At 44.6% G+C, this 15,015-nt stretch overlaps 1 protein-coding gene across 11 annotated transcripts in view; it reads right to left on the reverse strand.

The window, feature by feature from the left end:
* Plagl1 (PLAG1 like zinc finger 1) overlaps positions 1-15,015 on the reverse strand; it is a 42,425-nt gene that overhangs the window by 13,993 nt on the left and 13,417 nt on the right. For all 11 annotated transcript variants that reach the window (XR_012907800.1, XM_075948826.1, XM_075948881.1 and 8 more), the window contains exon 2: positions 14,729-14,768. The gene's annotated coding sequence lies outside the window, so the exon portion shown is untranslated. The remainder of the gene's footprint in view (positions 1-14,728; positions 14,769-15,015) is intronic.

Here is a 15,015-nt window from a genome sequence, read left to right on the forward strand (position 1 = left end):
CGCTATTATTTTTAAAAGCTCTCTTCACGGAGGGTTACCCAGAACTCGGAATCTGCAATATGGAAAAGTGAATGTTCTTTATCTGTCAAGCAAACTGTTCATCTAGAAATAAATCTGGACTGTAAAAAGTATTTAATCACCAGATCTTTATAGTTCTCCCTCTTAGATTTTTTTTGTTGTTGTTGTTTTTTAAGCTGGTAAACATTTTATTGGGTTTCTGCTTTGAAAGTGGCAAGAAGAGAAGGCAACTTTTTTAAACTTCTGCACGGGTTTCTCTAAAATGGTGGGGGAGAGTGCTTGGGAATGGAGGGCTTAAAAGGAAAGAAACACTAGCTAGACAGGCCTCCTCTTTTTTTTTTTTTTAACCTTGTGTCTTTTTCCTCCCCCATTCATAGCTTTAGGCCCTTTGTTTGTGTAACAGACCATTACAATCATACCCGGTTCGAAGGGGGAGGAATGGGAACTCTCTAAGTAGCTGTCCCAGCAGTCCACATGTGTGGTCCCTCCCCCAGCACAGCCGGCCCCATCTGCCTTTCTGAGCTCCAAGCCTTCCACAGGGCAGGCACCTTGCTCACAATAAGCCCAACTTCCCACTGAGGCATGCATGTTGGCCCTTCCCAGGAGCCTGCAGCCTCCCCTAAGCCTCTCTGCTTTCCCCACTTTGGGCCTTGGCCAGTCCCCTTCAGCCCCTTAAGAGAGCTGTCTCCTGACAAGCTAGCCCTTTTCTTTCTGCAGCCTGTGGGCTCTCTGAATTCTAGGCAGACACATTCCAGATCTCCCTGGCTATCACACACTCTGTCCTCTAAAGTCATGTACATTATAAACAGAAGACGAGAGCCGAGATTCCTCTCCTCTAGCCTCCCCAAACTAATTACAACTCCCTGGGCCTTTGTCCATTCTTGGCAGATAATGCTGACCCTATTGCTATGAATTTCAATTTCTTGGTTAATGAATCAAAATAGTATTTAGTAACTGTTGTCTTTCCAAAGGAAACAAAATATTATTTAAAACAATACTATAGTGTTTCAGTTGAGCTCATAAAGCCTTCCTGCAGTGTTCAGTCCAATTTCTACACAAAGGCCTACCATACAGCCAGAGAGGCAATGGGACTGCGTTTGATACTCAATGAATTGAATTTCCCTGTCCCTGCTAATGAGATACTGGACTGAGAAAGTGCGTAGGACATGGTGAAGTGCCTGGAAAGGATTAACCTTCTGCAATGGTACGGATGAGGAGAGCGCAGAGCAGAGGCTACTCTAGCTGTCCTAAGCTAAGTCATGTGCTCTTGGGTTCCCCAGCAAACCATTTGGATGAGCAGAAGAGCTCTTCAGCCCATAACTTTTACCAAAATGGGCTCCCTGGTGAAGCCAAATGCAGCCGACCTCCTCAGGTTTATAACTCGCCTCTTTCACAAGGGAAGAACAACCTGGCAATGTCTTCGGCTCATGGCTCTGTCATCAGAGGCAGCCTAGGGGTTTCTGAGCTGTCAGGATTGTTAGCAGAAGATGCCATGGACCTGCTAGGTAGAGCTGGGGCTGCAGACAGGGTAGGGGAACTGCAGAGGATATAAAATATTGCTATTTCTGTATCACCAGAGCGCCTAAGATGGAGACTATACTGTTGGTTTGACAAGACAAAAGAATCCTAAAGTGTTGTGGGCTTCAAGAGGTAACTTGGGCCTTAATCGCATCTCTTTATCCCTGAGTTTGCCATGTGCTTCCAAGTAACTCTGTGTTTTGAGATTGTGTATCCCTGACTGGCTTGGAACTCCCTATATAAACCAGGAAGGCTCTGAAATCATGAGGATTCACTTGTTTCTGCCTCTCATGTGCTGGGATTAAAGGCATGTGTACCACCACATCTGACCCCCAAGCGATTCTTTTCAAACACGTCCAGGCAGAAATAAGTTTTCAACTTTCATACCTGTGTGACCAGGAATGTGAGCTGTTGGGCAGGTATGGAGTCCTCTAGAAGTCTGTCTGAAGACTCGAACCTGGAAGAAGAGACTTTGGACATGCTCCCATGATTCCACCACCTGAAACGGTCATGAGGGCACATGCCCCATTGCTGTGGTCTAAAGGCTGTTTGTTCCCTATGCCTTCTCAAGCATCTCCAATGATGAGTTTTATTTAAAGTACACCCTTTGTCCTACACACAAATGCATTAGGGCTCTGACATTTTCCCCTGCTTTCTGTGAGCAGAGGGGAAAAAAAGAACATATGAAATTGCTTACATAAAATATTCAAAACAGCACTCGGAGGAAATGGTGTTTCTTTTAAAACAACAATATTTAAATGCCGTAAAACAGGTATGCAAATCTACGCAGTAACAGAACCTGAAACAAACTATGAACCAGAAGAAAGCAGTAACTGGGCGGCATGCGTTTTCAACAGGAGTTTTATGTAAGCATATAGATTTATCAAATCCGCAGTGCAAAAGGCCGACATCTCTGAATACGCAGTTTAAGTGGGCACTAAACCTGACTATGCGTTAGAATTAGCAGGGAAACCTTTTTTTTTAAATAAAAACTAAAAAAACAAAACAACAAATTCCAAGGCTACCTCACAAATCAACAGACTGAACCAGCTTGACTGGGGCCCTGGAAACTGATGTTTCTCCCTAGCTTCAGTAACCTGGTCCTCATACCAATCTTGTGCCACTGAACACTGGCACACACTTAGAAACCCACGTCCCTGTTCATCAGTTGATTCTACCACTTGGCCTCCTTGAACTCAGACTTTCCTGCCAAATCGATTTTCTTGGGATAGAGAGGATGCCTCACGATTTTCTTAACCAGGATGAAAACACTTGATTGGGAAAGCTAATTCTAGCCCAGCTAAGGAGTTTATCCCCTTGACTGCCTGTTCTCTTCATTTGATCAAAAAGGCTATGGCTGTTTGTTTCATATGGAAAAAAAAATTGTAGCTTTCTTTAGACATTTAAAAAATAATCAAACACAGTTCGTGAAAAAAAAAATCAAAAACACAAACTGGAAAATGACCATGAATTTGTCTGAATCTGTTGGTTTTCCATCTGGTCCGCATTCTGCTTGTGTAAACAGACTGTGGGCACGGTCCACCTCATTCCAAAATGTTCCATACCACCTGTGGACATTTAATTGGGTGGTCCCCAGAGGCCTGCATTAACTTTTTTTCCCCCAAGAGATTTAAAACACATGAAAGCAGAAGAATGAAATGAGTCTGGATGGCTCCTCATTGAGTCTGCCCATCTCCCCAGCCAACAATACCAATTTATGTATTCAAAGAGCAGGGAACTCGCTTCTGCTGCCCAGGAAGGGGCTTACAGAACATGAGGTACACAAGCCAGGCAGTAGAGTGGCTTGGCTTTATTGTCAAAATATTCAAATGATCGCGAAGAGAAAGCCATGCCTTTCTGCATTCAACAATACTTGGCCTCGGCCAGCTTATTCTTCAACTGCACAATATGAGCAGCAGTGAAAGAGGGGGAACCCTGGCAGGGAGGGGATCAAGCCCCTCAGCCTTTCCCACCTGCCCACCCAGCACTGCCTCCCATACACACACAGAGAGACTGAACAATGGGGTGGGGGAACACAACCTGGAACAGGCCCGACCAGGTCCAGGGGACAATCTTGTGCACCGTGCAGTGTAACATGGCAGAGATGAGACCATCAGGGGAAAAAAAAAATCACCCATCTTGGCTTGACAGAATGCCACTTGCAGACTGTTTTTCAGGTCTTAGATTTCAAAAGCTGAGAAAAAGCGTCTTCAAATGTCAATTTAAAAAAAATGAGAGGAAAATGACCCTATAAAATTAAACAACACTAAGGCAGTGTCCCAACAGTCTTGAAGAGCAAGAAAAATCACATTTTTCTAAGAAGGGAGTTTGGCATGCGGTAAATAGAATTACATTAATTATTTTAAATGGATTTTGAATGCCACTCATGGGCAAGAGAAATGGAAGGTTCGCCAGCCTAGAGGATATGATTTTCAGAAGGCACCTCTGCCTTCACAGTGTGCCTACACTTTAGAACATGCCTTTCTCCAGCTAATGAACTGGGCTCGCTGCTGGCGGAGCCTTCACTGAAACTCAGATTGAACAAAGAGATTTCTTCCAGTTTCAGCTCGCTCCCTTTGAGCTGCTCCTGCCTTGAGTTAAGCATATGCTTGAAACTTACTTTTTTTTATTATTTATTTCTAAGGCTCTGAGTGAGGACAATTGGGGAACCTCAGATACTGGAAAGCACGTTTTAATTTTCAGTAAAACTCCTCTTGCTAAAGGTGTGTAGGGCTGGCTTAGGAACGCCTCTCAGATATGCCTGTTTTCTACTTTCTAAAAAACCATTATCTCTTATGCAACGGGGCCCTCTAATTTGGAAGCTTACAGATAAATAAATCTTATTGCAGAGAGAAGGATCACGAATAGTGAAGTTCTATCTTTGAAGAGACCCTAGGGGAGATTGCATTCTCTTCCAAAAGATGTTTTTAAAAGATGCTACAGAGGGGCAGGCTGACCAAGGGTCACATGAAATTTTAATAGATTTGGGGACCTCATTATCTGGCCTCTGTTCTCTTATTGTAGATAATCTTTGTATTCCTCATTCCTGAAACTCAAGGTTCCAAATCCTTCCTGAGTTTGGAGGCCTCCCAATTTGCTGTCTTTAATCCTGAACTTTCTTACAAATCCTGAACGGAAGTGTCTCCCTTCCTGCTGTGCTCCTCATGGCTTCCCCTCCAAACCTTCTAGTGGCCCCTGTCCACTGCCTACCAGCTTAGCCGCTGACATCACTGTGTAGTTACAACTGCGAACTCGTGGATGCTCCCCAGGTGATGGACAGGTGTTCAGTACCTCCCAGCCTGAAAGACCCCAGGAGTGAGCTCCTGGACAAAGGCAGACGTGCTGGTATGCTAACTCGCCTGACCCTGTAACTGGCCAACAGCTGAACAGGGTGAAGATCAGGTCCCTGCCCTCTAACCTCTTGGCCTCCACAATCAGAAAATCTGCACTCACCTGAGATCCCCCTCCTCCGCCCGTGAACATGCTGCATAGATTGTGTGTGCTGACAGGCCCTCAGATCTCTTTTCTTCTTTCACAATTCCCTACAGTTCAAATGCCTTTTCTATGGCCAGTAAATCAGCATGGTGGGAAACTTGGGAATTTTATTTATTTATTTATTTATTTTTGCCAACAGTGTCCCTTGAAAGCTCAATTTAAACAGGTGGAAGAGTTCCAACCTTTCATATTTTCTCCCAGCCGAAAGCAGACAGGACCTAAAGTCTGTTTGTTAACATTTAAACCTGTCACGGAAACTAGGCAGGACTTAGAGTAACTCAGGAAGGGAGGATGGAAAGGGGGGAGGAGGGTGGGGAGGGGGAAACTCTTCTCTCCTTTGCCATGTCGCTCCAGGCCCAGTTTAGAAAGGAAAAAGCATTCAGTCTGTGCAGCAAGGGGGCCCCACCTGGCAGGGCTGGGGTAGGATCCCTGACCAGACTGCTGCCTGCGTGGGAGCATCCGTGCCAGGGAGGGAAACTGACCTCCACTGGGGCTCCAGCCTGCACTCCTCGACAGCTGCAAGGCTTCAAGTCACCACCGCTGTGATGTATGGAAGGGCAGAGGGTCAGTTCCTCACCTTCCAGGCGCCATGAAAATCTCTAGGTTCAAGAAAACACGGCCAGTGTTTGCAAGGCAGCTAAAACCAGTCTAGATGGCGTTCTTTAGATCGCCATTCTGGGAGCCAAGGATGGTGGCTTTAAGAATCTCTCTGACCTTGGACGGTGAGATTCATATTTGTGGGTGCCACCTCAGTAAAGAAGCCAAAAATCTTCCTTAGAATTGTGCCTCTCATTGAGACTAGGACCTCTGGGACTGCAAGCAATCTGTCAAAAGCAATCAACAAAGGCCACCTGGGTTTGCAGAGAGAAACATGGGTGCTGAAGGTTTGGGTGACCTGGGGGAATCCTTTGTTTTAGTACCCTAAAGCAGATAAAGCAGGAAGATGGGGGGACAGAGGACTGCTGTTAGATTATGCTCACAGGATTAACTCCTGTGCAAATACTTAGAAAGGGAAAGGCGCAGGGTGTTATTTTAAGGCCTTTATCCTAAGCTCTGAATTGCTAAAAGCAAACAAACAAAGACCAGAGGGGGAAGTCTGCTTGGAAGAGGCAAGAGGTAGGCCAAAGCAATTGCAGGCTGAGGTCCAGGAAACCGTGTATTTCCTAACCTAGATATGCTTCCTAGTCACCAAGCTGGGACAGGGAGTGGTCAGCTGATTTCCCTAAGATGAAAATGAGGAGCGCTAGAACCAAGGTGCTCTGGGAGAGAGGAGATTCTATACCTGATACAAAGGGGAAAAAATACTCAAAACCAGATGGGTTAATTCAAAGGTGCTTGAGGTACTAACGACGTGTCTAAGTTCATGGAAAGGGGACAGTGCTGGGCTCTGTCGTCAATCGTATCCTCCAAGTTCAGTCTATGGCTGGATGTCTGGGACCTATAGAAGAGGTTTACAAAGGCCTTGATAAAAACCCGAAGAGTGTTTGGGATAAGCCAAGGTCATCGGCCACAGTGGAATGTTTGGAATGGCAGAACCCCCAGATAGGGTCTAAACCTAAAGGGTCTGTGGACAGTGCGGCACGTGTTATGTCAGATGGCCTGCATAACAGTGACACCGCAGACTCGGCTAAGATGGTTCACTTCTTCTAGGACACCAAGCCCCAGCTCTCTGTATTCTGAGAGCAATGGACGTAAGCTAAACTGTACTCAAGAGAGAACGCAGAGGAAGGGAATGTGGAAGTTAAGACATCGGGCAAGGGAGATAAGTGGGACCACTGTGGCATAGCAGAATCTAAGCCTCTGTTGGCACTCGTTTGCCCTGCCATAGCCTGTGAAATCCAGAAGGAAGGAAACAAAGAACCAGGTAGTGCCCCCCCATAACAAAGGCAGCCACCTAAGGGTCCTACCCTCCCATCTGTGGTGCCTAACACCTTGGAGGAACGAATGGGAAGAGTACTAAGGGAAGGACCTGTCCGCTGTATTGATCCAGAGAGAAAGTTCCTGTGACTTCTTTGAGACATCCCACCAACCCAATGAGCAAGAACCCCGAAGTCAGGACTACCGAAGGGCCATGTCCACATGTCGGAGAATGAGGGCCACGCTGGCCCCGGTGTTTCTGGACTGGCTCCCCTTCATTCTAAATCGCAACGCTCCTGTCAGGGTGGTTCTTACTAACATGCTAGCCTATTCCTGTCACCTGCCTGTTCGGAATTTCTCAGTGGTTCCATTAGTTTCCGTCAACTGCCACCAACCGAGCCTTCTAACGGGGACCACTGCAAGGTTCTAATCAGCAAAGCAGGAAAGGCTTGTGTTATAGAAAGAGACCACGTGCTGTAGGTAGAGATTACGCCTTCGGATTCATCGCTTCTATACATTACAACAGGTAAATAGCAATTTCCACACAGGGGGAAAACTACCACCACCACCAACAAAATACTGCCCACAGAAAAGAATTACCGGAGCCATTCTGCGTTTTTCTATAAGAGCACTTACGGAGTTTGTACTCTTCCATGAATCATAACCAGCAGCTCTCCTACGCACTGTGAATTCAATAGAAGGGCCAAATGAGAAGCGTTTAGAGAAAACAACATGAAATGGCCCTGATCTTAATGTAGCTCCCATTTACATAGTGATTGTGTGCGCGCATTATGAATCACTTTTAATTCCTGCCTCTGAGATAAAAAGGAAGAATTTTACCTTGGTAAATGCTACATAATGGGTCAATTACGTGATTCTCTCAATAAAGTACATTTGTTATGGTGTAAACACACATCATTTCCAGCATTGTTTTAAATACTGACAGGAAAATGTGCTACATGGGCTAATTTTAATAATAGCCAACATGTTCCTCTGAGGAGACTCGCTGCTTTCATTCCTGTTTTAATTGCTAATGGGGAAGGGGAGCAGTTTTAGAGATTTATTTATTTGTCATGTGCATGAGTGTTTGCTCAGAACATATGTGAGTGCACCGTTTGCAAGCCTCCTACCCACAGAAGGTAGAAGACAGTCCTGGGTCCCCTGGAACCCGAGTTATGGTGGTTGTAAGCTGCTGGGAACTGAACTCTGGTCCTCTGCAAGAGCAGTAAGCACCCATAACTACTGAGCCATCCATCTTTCTAGCCTTGGAAAGTAATTTAATGATGTTCTTTAGAGAGCAATTTTTCTTATGTAAAATTGGCACGATGGTTTATTTTATTGTATTTCATTCCATGTGGGACACATCTCCAACTTAACACAAGGTTATAGCCCTAAGATGAAAGAAGGAAACAAATGGCAACGTTCGGCTGTAGAACCCAAGACAGAAACAGCAGCAGCCTTAGGGTTGGGTAGGTCCAGGTCTGAACAGTGGCTCTATTCTTAATATATGCCTTCAAAATAGACAGCTACTATCTCTCGGTTCTGTACGTCACGTATGAAAAGACTCCCCAGTTCTTACGTCGTGTAACAGCACTTGCTGTGATTTTAATTTGGTGTTACATTTAACGACTGAAACCCATTACAAACAGGCCTGAAATGAACTGGTCTCAGAAGCGTCACCACGTCCCTCACAAGACGTATGAAGCAGTTCACCTAGGACTTTGGGAGTTTGCTAACATTTCTCTCCCGAGTGTGGTGTTGGGAAGTATGTCATTTGCAAATAGAGTGGGAGAAAAAAAAGAGGCATTTAATACTTCAAATGGACACACCTAAATACCTTTCTACATTAGCTTCTTCCACCTGAGGCATCTGGAAGTCAGCCTCCAAGAGCATAGAATTGATTGGGAAGCTATTTATAAAGTAACTTTGGGGGAGGGGATATGAAATGTGAGCTGGAGTGAGTATATTTACAAAGCCTAGAATTTATTTAAAAAAAAATGGCAGCACAGTTTTGTTTTGTTTGAGTTTCTCTGTGTAGCCCTGGCTATCCTGTAACTTCCTCTGTAGACCAGGCCAGAGTCAAACTCAGAGATTCGACTGCCTCTGCCTCCTGAGTGTTGGGATTAAAGTCGGGCACCACATGAGAATTAAACGCATGTTGAGGGGATCCCATAGAAATGTTGACTAGCAATGAGGCTGGAATCGTGGCCATTAATTTGAAACGAGGGCACAAAGCAACTATGAACGGTGGAGAGCGAGAGCTAGATCTCCTGGAATATCCCGAGGACCCTGACAACCATGAATTCCTTCACAGAAACACTGACCTACTTCACAACTCTAGGGACAGAACGCGCACCATGGAGAATTAGCCCACAGTAGCATTCCCTGCCTGCCAGACAGGGTGGGACTACTCCCCTCACATCAATGTGTTTCCTCTTCCAGGGGCTTGTGTGCTCTATCTAGGTGGCTCATCGTCACCATTTCACAACCCAGGAAGCCTGGGGAGAGAGAGATTAAGCAGACTACATGCGGGTTTTTGTGTGGCTCCAGGAGGCGCTGGGATTTGATCCCCTAACTGCGCTCTCTACAGAGAACCAGACTAACCGCTAAGCTGGAATACGGCAGGGTGACATGTGACAGACACTGTGACCTTTACACCTAGACATCTGCCCACACATGCCATTCCCGTTCCCCCTCAAAGCCTTTGCTGGCTTTCCTATTATGTTTCCGTCTAAGGCTGCTGTCACTCCTGATGTGGCCCCTGCCTCCGGTGTCATCTGGGGCTCCTCTGTCCCCTGCATAGGAAGGTAATATGTCTTCTCTAAGCTGTCATATGTCTGCCCACTCACTCTCCCCTGGGCATTCTTGAGTCAGCTCTTGTTTTTTTCCTGAGTTGAAGCCCACACAGTAGAAGGAGTTGTGAGAACATTCCAGAAAACATTGGCTGTCAGAGATTGGATTTGAGAAACCCCAGGCCCTGGATAGAAGCTAGAATTGTGGGGGGGGGGGAGATTTGGGAAACTTGTTATTTTTAAAGATCTCCTATCTTCTCGCTGCTTTTCTGCCTCTCCCTACTTAGATATGTTGTCACAGGGATTTACAGGGATGGGGAGGACTGAACAGCCAAGTAATGTGCTTAATGCTTCCTAGCTACAAGTTAATAGTTTTGGAGGTAAGCATCTACCAGGGATCAAGCCATAGTGATACCTGCTTCAGAAGAAATCTGACTTCTCTATCCACCCTCCTGGGCTCAACACATTTATACAACCTGTACCAACTCTTCTTCCCCTATGGGGTTCCTATAGCTGCCACTTCATCCCTGCCTGATTTCTTTACAATTATCCTTAGTATAAAAATAAAACAAACATGAGACTCAAACCCTGTTCACAGGCTGTGCTGTCCCTCACACCTCCCAAAATTTCCCATTATCACTTTAAGAAGGGATTTCTTTGAAGAATATTAATATCTCTTCCTTCCCTACATCTCAAGTTTGAAAATAAAAAAAGAAATAGTTTGCAACTTGAGAAGAGTTCAGTAGTTGGGTTTGGGTTAGGGTCCTATGAAATCCAAGTGGTTTACAGGATTGGAACTTCCCTCGTTTTTCACTTGGGGGTGGGGGTTTGTTTCCTTTAACAAAGAATGCATAGGGTACAATGGTAGAAGGGCAAGGGAAGCCAGGGGAGGCTTTATTCTATATTATCAGCGTATCATAGAATTAAATCATATTCAACACAAGCTCTATCCACCTCAATCACTAAATTTAGTCAAGTGAAAGTCTACAGGACTCTTCATTGATAGGCTTTTCATCTATCCACCTCAATCACTAAATTTAGTCAAGTGAAAGTCTACAGGACTCTTCATTGATAGGCTTTTCATCTATCCACCTCAATCACTAAATTTAGTCAAGTGAAAGTCTACAGGACTCTTCATTGATAGGCTTTTCATCTACTTCATGAAAATAACTATACATGACACCAAGAATCTTTAAAAAAAAAAAAAAGAATGAAAACAGAAACCGGCCCCTCAAAAGACAATGTCCTATGCTTTTAATGCCTCCTCCTAGAAGGGCTGATTGGCACCCCACAAACTTACTAAGGCAAAAAAAACAAACAAACAACCAAAAAATCAGTGTTTGATATCTTCCATAATGGAAAGATTTTTTTTTAAAGAGTAATAGCGCTGATCAGGTACAATAGACCAATCAAGTTTTCCTAAAATTTAGTATTTGCAGTTGAAGCCTGGGTAAGTAATTACACTCACAGGGAGCCATCAATCCCTATTCATTCAGCCACATTTAGTGAGCCAAGAGATTTGCGAGGCTTGAAGATATAAAAATGAATACGGCCCAGCTGCTTTACTTCCAGCTAAAAGAATACACCTAAACAAAGAGCTCTGGGGGATGTGTTAAGTGCTATGATGGAGGTACGCACAAAGGGCTGGGGCCAAAGGAAAAAGCCATAAATTCTTGCTGGGAAATGAAGCAAGCGAGGGGAGACTGCTAAGAAGGGGTGAGATACTTCCTTGCGATAAGCTGGAGAATTTTCTTTCCTCTGTTCTGCAAAGGAAGGTAGTCATTTTAAGACTTAGAAACTATTGTTATTCTGCGCACTATCTTGGGTCCACTATCAGTTTCCCTAACATCTGACACACACTTTCATCTACAACAGTGTAAGACCAGAAAAACTTTCTGATGGGTAATCATTACATTCCCACCATAACCACGCAATATGGGAAGGCAGGAGTCCCCGGCATGAACTTCGAGCTCAAGTTCAAAGATGTTTTGAAACAAACAAATGAACAACAAACTTTGGAGAAGTCGCACACAATATTCATGCTTCTCCTTTAACATAAAAGGAAAGGGCATCACCTGATTATATCACGGCTCACATCTGTCTTTCTGTCTGTGCTTCAGAAAGAGAAGGGGATGTTGAACGGGCGTCTACTTAGCTCCATTCATTATGCAGACCATATTCCTACTTATAGCACAGTTGTGACAAAACCTCCATTGTTCATGGCACACTAGCCCCAAACTTGAATCATCCTAATGTAAGCATGAGAAACTCTCGGCTCCTTTGGGGTGAATTTCCAAATTCCTCTGTGTTAAATTGAGGTCTAATTTTCCCTGTGCCTGGTTTTCACAAGAAGGTCCCTTCCACCCCGTGTGCCCCCTTTCAGCTGTCAATAAACAGAGGCAGTGAGTTCCCTACAGCTTTACAAAGCCAGTTAGGCAGAGCCATTCATTCCTTCAGGAAAACAGGGCATTGATTTCAGTGAGTTCCCAGGGAGCAGCGGGAACAAAGAGATCAAAGTCCCACCTCTCTTTCCCTCCAAAGCTTTCATTAGACCCGGCCCAGACAAACTGCGACAGGTCTCCTTGAGACCAGGAGAGGGCCCGACGGACCACCTCATGGTTCAATGCAAATTCATCCGTTTCCTACATTCCAGTGACAGTCCAGAATGCTACCCATGACAAACCGACACAATCGTCTGGCATAATATACTGCTCGCTAGTTCATCCAAGGTCAGAGGGAGAAAACAAGCGCCGAGGGAAGTCCTAGGTTTCTGGGGCCTGCTGAGCCTCAATGGCCCTCTGACAGTCCATAAATAAACTCTCGCTTTCCCCCTTCTTTCTCCATCCCATATCTTTAGGAGTGATGATCTCACTTAACGGTCTGAAATTTCTTTCACGCCACTGAACCCAAACTCTCTGGAAACTTTATTTTCAACCCGAGAACTCTAAAGGTGCAGCCCTTATCAATCTATTCCTATATCACAGCAAACCTGTTACACCCAGCAAGCTCTGGTTTGCTCCAACTGAAAACCGTCATTTCTCATTTCTAGGCTTTCCCAAAAGCAGGATCCCCAGGGAAGGCCACGCAGCTCAAAGAGGAGCATAGTTTGTATAAATTCTGTTTGCAAAACAGAAGTGGGAACGAGGATGGAACAGTTACTTTTTTTCCCCTTTTGGTCCAGGGAATCACCGGAGCTGGCTCACCAGGTCCTAAATAGCATCTGTGTGTGAAAGAATGTTTGTATTTGAGGGAGTAAAGAGGGCTAGCCAGGGGCAGGGTGACCCGGAGGGAGTCTAAAAAAAATGTGTTTTCCCAAGGGGGGTTACCTCTATTGAATAAACATAATTAAAAGAGTTTCTAAATTTGCCCTTGAATTCAGAACTGCTCCTTTGACACAGCCTTCACAGAACCCCTGTAATGCCATGTGCTCCTTTGACTGTGGTTCACGCCACATCTGCCGCTCATCCCCAGTCAACACGAGGAGCGATGGGTTACCTTTCGAAGTTCCCAAACTGAATGGAAAGTAAACAACATTGGAATGAAAGACACGGAAAGCCTACTTCTTGACGCAGAACATCCCCCACATGTCCTACCCCAAGCCTCAGGACTATCCTGGGGCTCACCACAGAGTTCCTGAGGCCTCGATTCACTGACTCTTGTCTCTCTTCACCTACGGAAGAGGTACCACAGAGGGGACTGAAGCCCTCTGTGAAAGCTTGCCCTTGTTTTCAAAGTTGGACAGAAATTAACTAAGAAAGCCAGGGCAGGCTGACTTAGCACACGCCTCAAGTCTCAGCATGGCACCAGACACTGGGGCTGCTGGGCTACGAGTTCAAGGCCAACTTAGGCTCTATAAAGAAACCCTGCCTCAGAAAACTGAAAAGTGAGGAGGAAAGAAAGGTGGCTTGTGACGAAGACAAGTGATGTCAAGAATGTTAAAGCTAAATCTGGCCACTGACTCACGTCAGGTTCAGGGGTTACACTAATGCCTCTGCCTTCCCAGCCTTCTGAAATGGAGACAGAAATATCTGTCAAGATATTTTTTAGAAGGTACTGTGAAATTAGCATGCCTCGAGAACTTGCTTCATTATAGGGAGCTGATCTTACGAACAGCTTCCTATAATTACAGGTCACTCTAACTCAATCGAGGTTCTCTGGAAACTCATTAAGTTCCTCTAAATCAAATTATTTTTCAAAAGTACTCATGAAATGTACTACTTACAGAAAGCCTGTGGCAAAGGTCACATACACTCATCAATTCATTGACCCATCTTTCAGAAGCATTTGCAGAGAAGGCAGATATTACAACTTGATCCGCCTCATAACTGAGACGTTATGAGTCTGTTTTTCAGAGGGGAGAAAATGGGCTCCAGTGAGTGGAGAGACTTGCCCAAATCATACAGTAGCAGGGCCGGAACTTCAAGGGTTCAGACCTCACACTGCTCCCAGTATACCATCTACTGGGTACTCTGGTTATAATTATCCACAGAAGTCCTGCGTCCCTAGCTACATTTAATAAGCTGTAATGTTACTACCCTCAACACCCTTTTTAGTATCCCACTTTCTGATTTCTGTGGTCTGTCTCTATCTATCTATCTATCTATCTATCTATCTATCTATCTATCTGGCAGTTGCATTATAATAGAGATCCTTTATAAATCCTTATTTCTCATTTAACAAATACCCTTGTGCCATTTTTGAGTTTGTTATAGAAGACTTTCATATGGTAAATGGATTTTTTAAATATCAAATTACTATCACTGCCTGGGGTGCCTTTATTTTCATTATGTTAGCAATATCTTCTGACAGTTCCTAAATCAATATGTTGAATTTTGTTCTAGAGAGTTCTGTTTCACCCGTCTTGGGGATATCAGAAAATAGACACCAGTCTCCAAAGTGTTTGTCTTAACTTGCTTACTGGTTAGAATGTTAATTGACATTATGTAGCAAAGGGCAGTATGGTCCTGTAATTCAGGGGGAAATGTGTCAAGATGTTGGAGAGGAGGATTTTTCAAAAGTGGACAAAGAAAGACCAAATACCAACTTACAAAAGCCAACGACTCGGTGTGCAAATCCGGCAGGAAGAACCTGAAAGCAAACAAAAGGTATTTGTGAGCACCACACAGCACTGAGCATGCCCTGGTTAAGGGTAATTCTGAGACTGTTGCAGATTCGAGTTCAGTTTTTAAAGACGGTCTGGAATTAGTTTCCCCAGCTTCAAGATTTCACAAAACCACGTATAACATTACAATTCTATTAACACAGTTCAGTCTTTCGAGAGGTCTCCAGTTTCATTGGAGATGAACATTGCCTTCTGTACAGCTCTGCCACAGGC

The sequence above is a fragment of the Microtus pennsylvanicus genome, chromosome 1 (assembly GCF_037038515.1).
Source record: "Microtus pennsylvanicus isolate mMicPen1 chromosome 1, mMicPen1.hap1, whole genome shotgun sequence".
NCBI classification, from domain to species: domain Eukaryota; kingdom Metazoa; phylum Chordata; class Mammalia; order Rodentia; family Cricetidae; genus Microtus; species Microtus pennsylvanicus.